This window comes from Salvelinus namaycush, chromosome 31 (assembly GCF_016432855.1).
Source record: "Salvelinus namaycush isolate Seneca chromosome 31, SaNama_1.0, whole genome shotgun sequence".
Classification (NCBI taxonomy): Eukaryota; Metazoa; Chordata; class Actinopteri; order Salmoniformes; family Salmonidae; genus Salvelinus; species Salvelinus namaycush.
Window position 1 is genome coordinate 20729630 of NC_052337.1, and position 6000 is coordinate 20735629.

Sequence of the window (6000 nt, forward strand, 5' to 3'; positions counted from 1 at the left end):
AACAAAAAACACTTTCTGTTTGTCCTAGACTGACAATATTAATATGAGATGAAAGACAAGTTCCTAGCACGCTAGAGCTTTGTGAGACATTCACAGCGATGGAGGCAGACGTTTTGCTCAAGAGAGACATTTAGAAAATATGCAAATTTTCTCAAACACTAAATATATAACCTGAACAAAAATATAAACGCAACATGCAACAATTTACAATTTCAAAGATTTTACTTAGTTACAGTTCATATAAGAAAATCAATCTATTAAAATAAATTCAATAGGCTCTAATCTACAGATTTCACATGACTGGGAATACAGATATGTATCTGTTGGTCACAGATACGTTAAAAAAAAAAGGTATCAGAAAACCCGTCAGTATCTGGTGAGACCACCATTTGCCTCGTGTAGCATGGCACATCTCCTTCGCATAGAGTTGATCAGGCTGTTGATTGTGGTCTGTGGAATGTTGTCCCACTCCTCTTCAATGGCTATGCGAAGTTACTGGATATTGGCGGGAACTGGAACACGCTGTCGTACACGTTGATCCAGAGCATCCCAAAAATGCTCAATGGGTGACATGTCTGGTGAGTAAGCAGGCCATGGAAGAACTGGGACATTTTTAGCTTCCAGGAATTGTGTATAGATCCTTGCGACGTGGGGACGGCATTAACATGCTGAAACATAAGGTGATGGTGACGGATGAATGGCATGACAATAGAGTCCCACAGTGGAGGTGTCATAATACCCATAAAACCTAGCGTCAAACAGGGAAATGGTTCCAATCGTTTTTCCACTATTTTAGAAACACTTTAAATAAGGGCTGTGTTTGATGTAGGCTTGTACAAATGTACAAATATGTATTTTACATTTAGGAAGGTAAAATCTTATAGTTAGTCGTTTTATAAATTGATTATACTATATTTAGAAAGAAAGAATTTCAAGCCTGATTCATACAGGTTTGTTGAATAGGAAAAACATCATATAAAATATTTAATATTCTCATGTTTGTATCATATTTGTACTAACTATGAGCTTGTGTCCTCAAAACTGACTAAACCTCAGCAATTTATATCTGTTAGTACCCCAAAGGTGAGATTTTTTCATTTCTTGGAGTATGTATTACTATTTATTGTTTATGGTCCTCTCATGATAAAGAATTACTTTTGGGGATTACGTAATTACATTTTCGATGACATTAAGTTACGTTTAAGACGTTAAGAAATGAGCAGCCAGAGAAAAGCAGCAGTGGGTGTGGTGTGTGTTTATTGCACTCCAGGGTCTGGATTTATGCTGTTTTGAAGTTAAATTTAGTTTAAAAAAGCCACTTAATCCATTTCTGCTTTGAGCAGTTCTGCTTTTCCCTCCATGCCACACTGGTACTAATGAGTGCCCACAGGCCCAGGTAGGGAGATGGGCACGCTGCAGTGGGTCTGACTCATTTCATGGGGAACATAAGCAGCACAACGCCACTTCAAAATAAAGGATCCACAGAGGAGGAAGAAATAGGGCTGTTGCGGTGACCATATTACCAGCAGTCATGAGTCATGACCGCGGTAAAATTCCATGTGACCATTGAGTCACTGTAATCTCCTTTTATGCACTCTGTACATACATGCTTTGGTAGTACCCAACTTGCCAACTTCCATCAGGTCCTAATGGCCTGGTACTCGGGGCTCTATTGTCCCTCTAACCACTCTGACATCAATGCAAATGCAATCAAAAATCACATCAAACACACATCAAAACAGTAGTCCTATAGTACTTTTAAAACTCACCTTTCTAAGGTGATGATTCATTGAAAAACACCCATACACATATTAGAGCTTATTCATTTGCACAGGCTTATGAGCCAAAGCCCCCCCCCCCCCCCCCCCAAAAAAAAAACGGAATGAAAATCAGGATTGTGCAATTATACAATAGCCAACATAGCCTATCTCATATTACATATAAGGATTTACTGAGGTTGGGCACTGATTTTGGGCGATTAGACCTGGCTTGCAGTCCGCGTTCCAATTCATCCCAAAGGTGTTCGATGGGGTTGCAGTCAACGCTTTGTGCAGGGCAGTCAAGTTATTCCACACCGATCTCAACAAGCCATTTCTGTATGACCCTCGCTTTGTGAACAGGGGCATTGTCATGCTGAGACAGGAAATGGCCCTCCCCAAACTGTTGCCACAAAGTTGGAAGCACAGAATCGTCTAGAATGTTATTGTATGCTGTAGAGTTAAGATTTTCCTTCACTAGAGCTATGAAAATCAGCCCCAGACCATTATTCCTCCATCACACTTTACAATGGGCGCTATGCATTGGGGCGGGTAGCTTTCTCCTGACATCCGCCAAAGCCAGATTCATCTGTTGGACTACCAGATGGTGAAGTGTGATTCATCACTTCAGAGAACACGTTTCCACTGCTCCAAAGCCCAATGGCGGCAAGCTTACACCACTCCAGCCAAGGCTTCCCAAGAAAGCTAAGGTAACTGAGCTAAACGACTACCGCCCCGTAGCACTCACTTCCGTCATCATGAAGTGCTTTGAGAGACTAGTCAAGGACCATATCACCTCCAGCCTACCTGACACCCTAGACCCACTCCAATTTGCTTACCGCCCCAATAGGTCCACAGACGACGCAATCGCAACCACACTGCACACTGCCCTAACCCATCTGGACAAGAAGAATACCTATGTGAGAATGCTGTTCATCGACTACAGCTCAGCATTTAACACCATAGTACCCTCCAAACTCGTCATCAAGCTCGAGACCCTGGGTCTCGACCCCGCCCTGTGCAACTGGGTACTGGACTTCCTGACGGGCCGCCCCCAGGTGGTGAGGGTAGGTAACAACATCTCCACCCCGCTGATCCTCAACACTGGGTCCCCACAAGGGTGCGTTCTGAGCCCTCTCCTGTACTCCCTGTTCACCCACGACTGCGTGGCCATGCACGCCTCCAATTCAAATCATCAAGTTTGCGGACGACACTACAGTGGTAGGCTTGATTACCAACAACGACGAGACGGCCTACAGGCAGGAGGTGAGGGCCCTCGGAGTGCGGTGTCAGGAAAATAACCTCACACTCAACGTCAACAAAACAAAGGAGATGATTGTGGACTTCAGGAAACAGCAGAGGGAGCACCCCCCTATCCACATCGACGGGACAGTAGTGGAGAGGGTACTAAGTTTTAAGTTCCTCGGCGTACACATCACGGACAAACTGAATTGGTCCACCCACACAGACAGCGTTGTGAAGAAGGCGCAGCAGCGCCTCTTCAACCTCAGGAGGCTGAAGAAATTCTGCTTGTCACCAAAAGCACTCACAAACTTCTACAGATGCACAATCGAGAGCATCCTGTCGGGCTGTATCACCGCCTGGTACGGCAACTGCTCCGCCCACAACCGTAAGGCTCTCCAGAGGGTAGTGAGGTCTGCACAACACATCACCGGGGGCAAACTACCTGCCCTCCAGGACACCTACACCACCCGATGTCACAGGAAGGCCATAAAGATCATCAAGGACAACAACCACCCGAGCCACTGCCTGTTCACCCCGCTATCATCCAGAAGGCGAGGTCAGTACAGGTGCATCAAAGCAGGGACCGAGAGACTGAAAAACAGCTTCTATCTCAAGGCCATCAGACTGTTAAACAGCCACCACTAACATTGAGTGGCTGCTGCCAACATACTGACTCAACTCCAGCTCACCTTAATAATGGAAATTTATGGAAATTGATCAAAAATGTATCACTAGCCACTTTAAACAATGCCACTTAATATAATGTATATGTATATACTGTACCCGATACCATCTACTGCATCTTGCCTATGTCGTTCTGTACCATCACTCATTCATATATCTTTATGTACATATTCTTTATCCCTTTACACTTGTGTGTATAAGGTAGTAGTTGTGGAATTGTTAGGTTACATTACTCGTTGGTTATTACTGCATTTTCGGAACTAGAAGCACAAGCATTTCGCTACACTCGCATTAACATCTGCTAACCATGTGTATGTGACAAATAAAATTTGATTTGATTTGGCTTGGCATTGTGCATGGTGATCTTAGGCTTGTGTGCGGTTGCTCGGCCATGGAAACCTTAGCTTATTCATTCAAATCAGTCGAGAGGGGATTAAACATTAGCTAATGTTACATGTCAGTTACAGTACTAGCTCAGCACTGCAAATAAACACTAGTTTAGTTTTTCCTGTTAAGTTAAACAGAAGTTACCTTGCCAGCTACATCAGCCAACTAAAGAGTAGCCAGTCTCTGCTCTGCTTGCTTTTACGACTCAGTGAAAGAGCGCAACACATACACATTGAACTATGCTCAACTCTCCCGTGCTGGTCCAGCCAGCCTTCCAGAAGCTTTGCATTCACACAGCCTGTCAGCCCACTCTGTGTTGTCCGCGCGGTCCTAAATCCAGTCGGCTGAACACTCCACACAGCCTACCCAACCGAGTTTGGAACCATCAAGACTCTTCCTAGAGCTGGCCGTCCAGCCAAACTGAGCAATTTCGGGGAGAAGGGCCTTGGTCCGGGAAGTGACCAAGAACCCAATGTTCACTCTGACAGAGCTCCAGAGTTCCTCTGTGGAGATTGGAGAACCTTCCAGAAGGACAACCACCTCTGCAGGAATCCACCAATCAGACCTTTATGGCAGAGGGACCAGATGGAAGCCACTCCTCAGAAATAGGCAAATGACAGCCCACTTGGAGTTTGCCAAAAGGTACCTAAAGGACTCTCAGACCATGAGAAATAAGATTCTCTGGTCTGATGAAAGCAAGATTGAACTCTTTGGCCTGAATGCCAAGTGTCACATCTGGAGTAAACCAGGCACCATCCCTACGGTGAAGCATGGTGGTGGCAGCATAATGCTGTGGGGATGTTTTTCAGCAGCAGGGACAGGATCGAGGGAAAGATGAACGGAGCTGCTCCAGAGTATTCAGGACCTCACACTAGGTGTGAAGGTTCACCTTCCGACAGGACAACAGCCCTAAGCACACAGCCAAGACAACGCAGGACTGGCTTCACGGCAAGTCTCTGAATGTCCTAGAGGGGCCCAGCCAAAGACCGGACTTGAACCCAACCAAACATCTCTGGAGAGAAGAATGGGAGAAACTCCCCAAATACAGGAGTGCCAAGCTTGTAGTGTCATACCCAAGAAGACTTGAGGCTGTAATCACTGCCAAAGGTGCTTCAACAAAGTACTGAGTAAAGGGTCTGAAAGATTTTGTAATTTTATGTAAATGTAAATCTGCTTTTGCTTTGTCATTATGGGGTATTGTGTGTAGATTGATGAGAAAAACAACAACAATTTAATCAATTTTAGAATAAGGCTGTAACGTAACAGAATTTGGAAACACTCAACATAGCCACTTCAAATTGCGCATTCGCACTTGTAATGGGAAAAATATCCTTTCTATTTTATTCAGCTAAGTTAAATGGCTGCGATCCCCGTACAGGGATCAACATCCGGGGAAATTTCAGAGTGACTAACTAAAAATACAACGTCGTAACATTAAACATTCTTGAAAATGCAAGTGTCTTACATCCTTCAAAAGATTAGAATCTTGGTAATCAAACTACGTTTTCCGATTTAAAATAGCTATTACAGAGAACAAATGCCATGCTTTTGTTTGAGAAGAGCGATCAACAATAACAAACATTTTCCGCCATGACAGTTTTGACAAATTCACATCTGAAGGTAAAATTATGACTTACATTCTGATATCTTGCTCTTATTTCTCTTCCTGAGGGTCCCAGTGATCAAATGAAGTGCCGTTTTCTTTGATAAAATCCATTTTTATAGCCTAAAACGAAACATTTTGTAAACCGTTTGTGTCGTGATTTCCATCACTATCAACTTTTTACGGAGCATTCGACGTAATTACACACACTAAACAATAATTTATCTAGTCATGGTTGGTTCCATTGCAATCCTCTGGATGTTTGTAACACAGCCAAACTTGATTGTTTTTTTGCGAGGAGTATTGACCGAAGTGAACTGATTT